Here is a 10,693-nt window from a genome sequence, read left to right as displayed (position 1 = left end):
CCTCCAGAGTGTATTCCTGCCTTGCGCCCAATGATTCCAGGTAGGCTCTGGACACACCGCGACCCTGAACTGGATAAGCGGTTACAGATAATGAATGAATGAATGAATGAATGAATGAAATCAACCACTGAAGTGTCACAGGCCTTCTTTAAAGAATGATACAATTTCTCAGAATATGGGATACCTGAGTTTCAGTTTATTTCAATTTGTTTGCCACATCAGTCCATGTGGAATTTAAAATATTGTAACATAAAATAGAATAAACACAGTCTCATCATTATCTGTGTGTACACAAATCACTCACAGAAGCAGGATAGATGTTCATAGAAAAAAAGACGCTTTAAAGACAAATACAAAAAAAAAAAAAAAAAAAACATATGCCAGCCTCAGCCACCAGAGGGAGATACACACCCTGAACTGTACGAAGCAGTTACAGATTATTGACTGAATAAAACGTCATACTAGATGTATTCCGTAGTTTTGGATGTTACTCCATACTGGTATTCAGTTAATTTTAATATAATTCAAAGCAAGGAAACTTAAATGGTTACACTTTAAAAAATAATCACATTACAGTTTTTTTTCTCGGTCGCTTTGAAGCAATTCTTAAATCTTTATTTAAGAATTTATAATTGCACAACATTATGTGTATTCCTCAAAACATTTCGTACAAACAGCACCACACCCTGGATTACTGGAAAATGCCTGTATCTTACTCAAAATCCCAAATTTAGTTTATGTCCCAACATGCAGTTTTTATGTCAATCAACATGTCAGTGTCATCAGAACGACAAGACCTTGTGTCGTTGATTATGAACAGACAGTCAGAATGTTAGCCACATTGTCAGTTTATCAGTAATTCTGTAAGTTTTTTTCGGAATGTGTATGTGGGAGATTTACTGAAAGAGACTGGATCAGATTCACATTCATGCTCTTTACTGTAGAACAATGACAGACCACGTCGTTATGATACAGAAAAGAAAGACAAGACTGTTTAGCGCCAATGATAAAAAAAGATAAATAAAATCAGACAAATCAGAAATATCAGCAGAGATGTACATATAGGGCTGCATGGGGAATTACACTGGAGTCTTTCTGGACCTCCTGACGCTCCTGTCTGTTGGGCCACAGATTCTCATCGGCACCACATCTGATGTCTTTCCTAGCAATGCAGCGTGGGACGAATATTTTTGAACTTTTTATCCAGCCTCAATAGCCATCAGCTGTGATGGCCTCACATGCTGCATCCATAGCAGCCAGCAAGGTCATCTGAGTATGTGGCTGTCCTCTTACTTATTTCGGGCTGTTGACCCTGGTTATTACATTGTTCTTCTGTTCTCAGAAACTCTAACACTGTGTTGTGCTCTGTCTACAGATGTTTGCCAATTGAAGATTCATGAGATGCACCTCTGAGCTACTTTAGAGGACTAGTGGATGAACACTCTCCTTTATCAGCGAAAGTCATGGTTCACCCGAGAACTACTCATCAGTTCAATTACACAGAAATGTAAAAATATGATTCACAGCTGAGAACTGGATCTACATTTCGGATTTGAAATGTTCAATAGAGGACACGTCTAATAAATTCCGGCCAACATGATAAAAGCAACTGATAATGTAAGAAAGAGCAGACAGCTGTACGATTAACCCTAGCATGTGCTGTTTGTCTAAAGTGAGAGAAACGTCTTTTATGAGGTGGACATGTAACGAGATGACGTGGATGACGTAACGAGATGACGTGGACGTGGACGTGGAGATGACGTGGAAATTCAATTCTGATCTGAGAAATGCTCCAAAGCGACTGAGGGAAAACTGGAATATATCCTTTCTGTTGGAAAAAATTAAAACCTGTTTTTTTGTTTGTTTGTTTTTTCTTATCACAATTTGTAACAAATAGACCCATAGAAGTAAGATGAATTAATGTTAAAAGATGAGAAAATGTTCTTCTGTAAAATTTGCTTTTAGAGTTTGTGAAACGGCTGTGATGAATTATTGTTTAAACACAGCAAACTCACAGAGGAAGTTCTGGAACACCGCCCCCGTGTGAGAAACACGAGTGGGACGCACCACCACAGCGCCCAGAGCAAACATCCGATTCGAACACCACAAGTGTACCTCCGCTCGGTGAGAGCAAGAACTATTTGTGAGTGTAGAAAGGAGGTGTAGGAGGAGGCGTTTTGGTTGATAGGTGTAATATATATAATCTGACACATCCGCTCTTCTTCCTGTTGGTAAATTGCTCTCAGTCTAGAAAAATGATCGACTGTGAGTGAGGCTGTCACTTTTAAAGCACTGTCCTGGCTGTTTCACGACATGGAGAGAGCCAAACAGGGGAATCACTGACTACATGTTCTACTCATAAGATCGGGTTTTACATAGCTGTCCCATTGCAGCGTGGCAAATCTAATAAATAAAAGTATTGCACACACAGTTATAATTACAGGACACTGATTACTAATTCTATGTTGTAGGGTAAATACTATTAGGTTATGTAATTACACAACAGGGTTACTTACACCTATCAAGAGTTGAGACATAGCGAGTAGATACATTTACTTAAGGACATTTAAGTATGATCTAATTGCATAATTGTACAATTATGATTATATTTTATAGATTTATCTTCAGTTACTCTGCTAATAGATGCACGTGTAAGAGAAACTGTAATATTAGACGACCTTTGGTCGCTAGAGGGAGCCACAGTGCTACATCATTCTGTATTTGGAGTTATATCATTCATTATCTGTAACCCTTATCCAGTTCAGGATAAGGTGGATCTGAGGCTCTAAGGTGGATCCAGAGCCTACCTGGAATCATTGGGTGCAAGACGGGAATACACCCCGGAGGGGGCGCCAATCCTTTACAGGGCAACACACACACACCCCTATGGACACTTCAGAGTCTCCAATCTGCCTACCAACATGTGTTTTTGGACTGGGGGGGGGACTGGAGAGGAAACCCACGCAGACACGAGGAGAACACACCAACTCCTCACAGACAATCACCCGGAGCGGGAATTAAACCCACAACCTCCAGTCCCCTGGAGCTGTGTGACTGCTACACTACCTGCTGCGCCACTGTGCCCCTGGAGTTATATCAGTATATTTAGTGGGCTGGACATCACTGACCACCCATAGACAGCAGCATTGGGATCACTTTTTTGTTTGTTTGTTTGTTTTTAATCTATAAAGTAATTCTGGAAAAACACCCAGCTGATCTCTGTACTCTTTTCTGTTTTATCAGCTACTCTTCCAGGTTGTTCCTTTTGAAAGTATCCAGGGTTTTGACAGATTTGGGGAAAATGCATTTTCTTGTTATGCAGTTTGGACTTGGAATAATTTGAAAAACAAACAAACAAAAAGTTTAAGTGCATCATTATGAACATGAACATACCATTGTTATGTTAAGTAGCTGTTTTGAAATGTGTTGGATGTGTTTTATTTGATGTCACATGTGTTGTATTGGACTGTGAGTCTCAACAGCTGCTGTCTTGGCCAGGTGTCTCTTGTAAAAGACATTTTCTGTTCTCAGTGGTACTCCCTGGTTGGTAAAGGAACAGCTGATGTGTTTAAATAATGTAAAATATTCTACCTATAAATAAAAAGTGCCAGAAGCGAATCTGTTGAGCTTAGTTGTATTTAAAATTTTTTTGGTAACATTTAGTGTCTGTGGATCAGGCCAGTAGACATTGCATCACCCTTAAGACCCCAGGCCTGTATCGCAGTCACCCATAGCCTCCCGCTGTGGTGGACAGACAGCAGTTACTGGGGGTAACTGGGGTGTGAGGGGTTGACTCCCTCCACAGTTTAAAGGTTGTTGTTTTGGTTGCCCATTTTGGCAATGTATTTTTTAAATTGTGGTTTTGAGATTTCGTCTCACTACTCATTCACCAGGTCCTGCAGCGGGAACACTGAGTAAGATTTGACGTCTAGTGTATGTTGGAGGCTGCCAAGCCAAGTATAAAAGACTTTGGAATTGTTTCTCATCAGCAAAATCTCTCCAGGCCATCCATTTTCTCCAGAAACTGAAGTCATGTGGTTCATGAAGCCCTCACTGAAGCTCATCATACCGTCTTGTTTTGTCAAGATATTTCTACAGTTTTCATCTGCAGTGGAAGCTTCAGCAAGCCCAAGTCCAACTTTCAGGCCAATGTTCGAACAGTCCTTCACCTGACTGTCTGAAACACTCTTTTAAACTTCCCACCAAGATTGACTTGGCGAATGTAGTGGGTTACATAAACATCAAAAAGCAGAGCTACTCCTGCATAGCCACGGATGGGTTGCTTTTTGGCAGAGAGAGAAGATGCTGTTGGAACTCTGGTTTTAGAGGGGGGATGTTTGAAAATCAACTGTAAAAAAAAAGGAGTTTAAATAGTTACAAGCCAGGTTCATTCATAAAAACGTCCTATTATACTGCAACCATATAGTTAGGGTCAAATTGAAATTATTATTCTTAGTGATTGTGTATGTCATTATTAAAATAAACCAAAAATAGAAATCACCAGTCAGAAGTGTCCTAACTGCCCTGTCTATGCCCCCTATCTAAATCCCTCTCAATTTTAAATCTTGATTTGAGGTGTTCTGAACACATGAACATTTCTTGGAACAAATGACATGCTTCGTCACAGCTCAGGTTAGTGATGGCAGCATGAACTTTTGAACTGTTAACTGTCGTTGCAACTCTGATTGACTCAAGTTTATGAGAGGGTGTGGCCATGTGTGTGATGTCTGAATATAACCATGTCCTTGCCTATTGGAACAGTGCAACAATTCTGGGAGATGTAGGAATTACACATATATATTTAAAAGTCAAATATTCTACTGTCCAGCTATAATGGTAAAATGACCACCATGTTTCTACATTCATTGTCCATTTTATCAGCTCCACTAACCATATAGGTGCACTTTGTAGGTCTAAAATCACAGACTGCAGCCCATCTTTTACGTTTACAAAAGTCTTTTTCTTCAAAGCCCAGAACACAGTAATAGACCAACTCCACGTCAGTGTCACTGCAGCCTTTAGAATCATCCACCTGCCAGATAATACTCCGTGTGGTGGCCCTGTGTATGCAGTGTAATAACTGGATTACAGTTTGCAATAGTAGAAATACTATTAGAGTACACCTCTTTGGTCAGTGGAGAAAATGGACAATTCGTGTAGAAACAAGTTAAGGCTTGATGATAAATTCTGCAGTTCTGCTTTTCTCTGTATTTCTCTCCAGAAAATCCTTTACTACTTCTCTTTTTTAATATTAGAATTATATTTAAGGGTGAAATAACAACCTGTAGTAAGTGCAGCTCAGTTGGTGTGTGGGGAAGTAAGTCTTGTCCTCTTTGATTCTGGTTATTGCAAATGATTGCTGCCTCCCTGTTGAAGGTTGACCTCACCAGGCAGGTTCAGTCCTACCTTCCAGTCATTCACAATGACCACACTGGAAATCTGAAGGTTGAACCTGTTAACTGCTCGCCAGTCCAGCATGCACAGGGGGACTTTCTGAATCTGGTTACTCATGAAAGGGTTCTCACACAAAGTGCAGGAGTTGGTAGGAGTCAGAAATGCCTGCGTATCACTGACGTAAGCTTTATGCTGGTGTCACCGCTTCAAAGCCTTCACCAACCAAGTTGTGACCAGGAACAAACAGAGCAGCTAGACACTCCTGCTGGCTGACTGTCCTGCAACTTATGGAACATCCTGAGAAGATTAAGACAAGTGCACAGAATAGTGCCAGATCTTCTGGACAGACCAGTTTCTTGGTATTTTTCTTGGTCATTCACATGTCACCTACCCCAAAAAATAAATAAATAAATAACTTCAATAAATAGTAAAACAACTGCAATGGAATTTATTGTGTTACATTTTAAAAGGATTCCTCAAATGCAAAGATATGAATTTTTTCATGAATAAAACGTTGCATTGTGGAAAAAAAGGAACCTCGTAAAATTAATTTCTCATTTCCATTATTTCTAGTTTGCTCATCATAATATTCCACACAATGTGAGTTGCAGGTATTTTAAATGATGTAAAATAAAATTGTGATGCAAAGAGAATGTATTATACATTATATTTGAATGTAATTATGTTAACAACCACCAAGGATACTGGCCCAAAAAAGTAAAATGACAGAGAATATTGTGTAGATTTACTATACTTTATTCATGAGGACATCAACTGAATTTATATACAGCTCATATATTGATGTATCTCACTACAAATATTCATAATAGAAAAAAAATTATAAAACAAAATTCCACTATGTATTTTCTTTACCTTTAGCTTTCTTTGAAGCTGACTGCTCCGTCCTTTAAATTCTGTCTACAGGCTTCAGCTACATGTTTAGTCAATTCACTGATCTCCCCACCTTTAATAATGTATGACACTTACATATACGTTGACACCATTTAGCAGACGCTTTTATACAGAGCGACTCACAAAAGTGCATACTGTTCAGGCAGAATGTGTTTCCTAGCCAGTACAAATAGGTTAGAGTCCAATCTCCCTCTGAGCTCAGATGCTGCCATAACAAGGGCCAATGATGAGTCCTAGAAAGAACAAATCGCAGTAAGTGCAATACACAGCATCTAGTCAGTGCTCAAATATAGAAAGAAAGTCTAGTCAGTGCTTGTAGAATAAAAGGAGTTAAGAGCAATATAAGTGCAAACAGTGGGTCACACTTCCTCCTGGGCAAAGTTCCCTGGCACTGCAATGTAAAAAATTATGATTTGTTATAGTTTCACTGTGAAAACCTGATGTATGGTTTTATTACAGATTTGAGAGGTATGCAGGAGAAACTAATATGTTTTGTGGGGTTACTGAAATTAAAATGATCACACATCCTCAGCAGAGAGCCTGTTGGGTTTTAACATTTTGGAAAAAAATAAAACTTGAAATGCATAACTTGTGTAAATTGAATTGTCTATTAACTGCCTTTCAATTTGAACAAAACTGGGTGGCACGGTGGCACGACAGGCAGTGCCGCAGTCACACAGCACCGGGGACCTGGAGGTTATAGGTTCGAGTTTTGCTCTGGGTGACTGTGAGGAGTTGCTACCATTGATTTTTATGCTCACTTCAACTTGTAACACATGAATAATAATAATTTTAAGCAATAAATGATACATTTGTTTGGTATATTTTGCAGAGAAATGTGGTCAGCAGATCAGTCAAACATGATCTGGCAGCACGGTGGCTTGGTGGTTAGCATGTCCACTTCCCGAGGGCTGGGAACTTGGGCTCAAGTCTTATCTGGGTGAAGTTTTCATATTCTCCCCGTGTCTGAATAGGTTTCCTCCGGGGTCTCCCGTTTGCTCACACAGTCCAAAAACATGAACGTCAGGTGAATTGGCTCCTTTAATAACTGTTCTAATGTGAGTGAATGAGTGTATGTGGGAGTGAATGTGTGTATGTCCAGATATGGACTGGCACGCTATGTGGACTGAGTGTTGAATGGAATGGCGTTCTGAGCAGTGTCGAGTGTAAAAGTGTCCTTAGGTATCTAGAAAGGTGCTATGTAATGATTGTTCTGTTGTTTTCTTTGTTCATTGTGGCATATCTGACCATCTCTTTATCTCACAACACATGCAGGTCACACTAAAACTTAAGCCTAGTTTATAAATATTTAAAATAAGATTTACTTCTCAAAGTTTCACAGACTCCAGTACACTCTAGCTAAAGTTTCTATTTATTTCTTACAGGATGTTTTTGGTCTATGTCAAGACTGATGGAAATGGTGAATTTCCAGCTTAGTTCAGTTAATGCAGCATTTTAAAGTTGTTGCAGCATTGTAACACAAGCTTTCACACGGTGCCTGTTGTGTTACTGTAGAAATGTTTGGCAGACAGTAAAAAAACTCAAAGGATCCTGTGGATTTAAATCCTGTTTTTCAGTATTGTTCACAAAGGCATTCAGCCAGAAGTCACGGTAGACCTAATATATTTGTGGAGACCATGGATCTACTGCTGGATCTTGTGCCACATTCCACAGGACAACTTCAAAGCTGTTTGAGGAGTGATTTTTGTGACCAACACCACCCTCTACTGATTAAACTGATTAAATACACGTCCTGAAGCAATCAATGAAACTACATTGATCCATCTATATAACAGGTTTACATGTACTCTTTAAGTCAGTGGTCCAACATGTGCTTTGTCCAGCATAGGTTTGAAATGGTTCAGCATTTTAAATAACTTCACTAAGATGGTGGGACTGCGGTTATTATTAAATGTAAAATACAAAAGGAGGAAATCCGACTCTGCAAGAAAATCTAAACATACTCAGTACGAGACGCAGCATTCAACTCAGAGAAACAATAACTTTACCTCCTAAGAAAATGCAGTGAATATGCTTCACTGCTTTGTCACTGTAACCCGTGTCGCTGCTGCACCTGTAGTGTGCTGTGTAAGTTACCGCTGAATAAGTTCTGAGAATAGCAGAGCACACTTCCTGAGGAAAGTTGTTTTAGATACAACTGGTAGACGAAGTAGGCCAGACTCACACCATGCACAGTCTTACAGGCTGCATCTAACCACCCACGCAACGGAGTTCAGAGAGGAGAATTTATGTCTGTTTATTAGATATAGCTGGTTCATTCTGAGAGCATTCATTATGAAAAATGTACTTAGTCTACAATGTAGTGTTTTTTTGTATGTTGTGACACTATTTTCAAAATTATTACCAATAAATAAGTACCAATTTTGCCTTTTTTACTTTGCTTTTTACATTTATAAAGTAATGTTTAACAACATGTTATAAACATGCTGGTAGTATGTCATTTGTATTGGGCTAAAGATGAACATTTTTGGATTTATAAGTAAAACAAAAGAATAACCTGTTATAGGTAGCATTCTGGGGCACATCTTGTTGATGTAACTAGTCCTTGGTGAGTTCACCAGAAAGAGCAAAGATTAACTAAACTTGTCTGCTTAATCTGTAAATGTTAGCAAACGAAGAAGAAGAATGCATCACTGGGATTAATAGCACTTACAGCTGAGCTGGTTTGCTCCTAAAACCTGGAAAATGGGAAAGCAATGAAAAACAACTATGTGTTCTTAGACAACCTCAGACATGATATTCACCACCTGACAATATATATATATATATATTTGTGTTTCTTTATACTGCTACTTGTACAGTAACAGGCTTGGTTTTAATGCTCAATTAGATATATAAGGTGAAAAGGGCTCAGAGATGTAAGACATTTTATGCCACACAACACATTAGCCTACAATCATTTAATATATCTCGCTAAACCGCGTTAAAACCATTTATTAGTCTTGAAAAAGACTCTGAGCAGCTTAAATTGGGTCACAGTGCAGTACTGTATAATACTTTACATATTAAATAATAATGATTAGAACAACAGTAATTATCAATAATATATCACAATGTATTTAAACCACTGATATCGTAAATTTGAACTTGGGGATTCGGGGCGGCATTATTTCACGGTGTGTCGCGCCCAGGTCGAATGGCATCTATTGGTTGAGCAGCATAGGGCCATGAGGGCCGGACTCTCATTGGATGACGAGGAAGGATGAGCTGCTTTAAGCCGTTCGAGTCAGCAGCAGCGTCTCACAATCCCAGGCTCCGAGAGAGACCGAGAAGCAGGAGAGACACACACCTGTCTCACTGACAGTGAACACTCCCAAGGAAGACGTCGGCGGATAAAACGTGAGTATTTTGGACGCAGTTCGTGTTTGTTTCCTCAGCGGTTTGGTGAGGTACAGTAGCTGCAGCACATAGCAGCATCCTTCAACGCAGGCGAATAACGACATCACTGCAGCCGCTAGATGCGCCTAGGCTTAACGTTAAGGTTCTGTTTGCGGAAGAAAGCCCAGCGCTTTTTTTGTTTTATGGATCTATAACGAGTCGTCAGCAGACCTGTTACTGTACGAGCAGACGCCGCTGGCCATGACTCAGTTTTTATGGCATTCTTTATAGCAATGCCTCACAACAGAGCCCATCAACCCAACTTAGCCTTTATAAAGCCCTTCACTGCTGCTGAGAAGCTGAAATCTAAGCTAACACAGCCAACGCTTTGCTAGGTCAGCTTCTAAGATCGTTGATTACAGTCTTTTTGGGGCGTGTCGTCTTTAGTGAAGTCCACAATAAAAGATTTGCCCCTGCTTGGAGTGTCCACGACTACAGACCCATAATTTTCAAAGGCTCGGTGAGACTGTTAATGAATGTCTCCCTTAAAATGCTCCCCTGCTGCATTTTTTGTTAAAGGTGTCTTTACATGAAAGCAGAGGATTTTAGACTGCAGTGCTTCTGTTATGTAAAGGTTGGCATTCCTTTTTTAGCTACTACTTCTAAATGAGATTAAGTTGTAAAGGCTCAGTGAACATGTGCAAGAAGCGTGCCAGGAGGTAATATAAATTCCCAGAGGGAGCCTCATCTGAGATGCTTCATATTTGGTGGGCCACCTTATGCTATACCCTAGATGAGGTGGTTATAACAATAATCATGATAATGGCACTTTCTGGTATTTTATTAATCACCTGAAGGTCCACTTATGTTGTTTCGTTTATTTTATTACCCCAACCCAAGTTTTTTGCTTACTTATTTACCCAATTTTTAGTCTACACCTGTCTTACCTGCCAGATAGACTCCCCAAGTTCCTCAGTCTCACACAAGACCACCAACCCCAGGAAAGAGGGTGAGGAGTCAAATGGGACTTGCAATCTCCTGATGATAG

At 39.6% G+C, this 10,693-nt stretch overlaps 1 protein-coding gene and 1 pseudogene across 1 annotated transcript in view; one reads left to right on the top strand and one right to left on the bottom strand.

The window, feature by feature from the left end:
- Nucleotides 1–3,699: 3,699 nt before the first annotated feature.
- On the bottom strand, nucleotides 3,700–5,770 carry LOC136696475 (perforin-1-like; annotated as a pseudogene).
- A 3,782-nt stretch (nucleotides 5,771–9,552) lies between these two features.
- slco4a1 (solute carrier organic anion transporter family, member 4A1) overlaps nucleotides 9,553–10,693 on the top strand; it is a 51,008-nt gene continuing 49,867 nt past the window's right edge. Inside the window, exon 1 of the mRNA XM_066671435.1 lies at nucleotides 9,553–9,666. The gene's annotated coding sequence lies outside the window, so the exon portion shown is untranslated. The remainder of the gene's footprint in view (nucleotides 9,667–10,693) is intronic.

Source organism: Hoplias malabaricus, chromosome 5, assembly GCF_029633855.1.
Source record: "Hoplias malabaricus isolate fHopMal1 chromosome 5, fHopMal1.hap1, whole genome shotgun sequence".
NCBI lineage: Eukaryota > Metazoa > Chordata > Actinopteri > Characiformes > Erythrinidae > Hoplias > Hoplias malabaricus.
The sequence above is the reverse complement of the archived record's forward strand: the minus strand, read 5'-3'. Positions and strand labels throughout refer to the sequence as shown.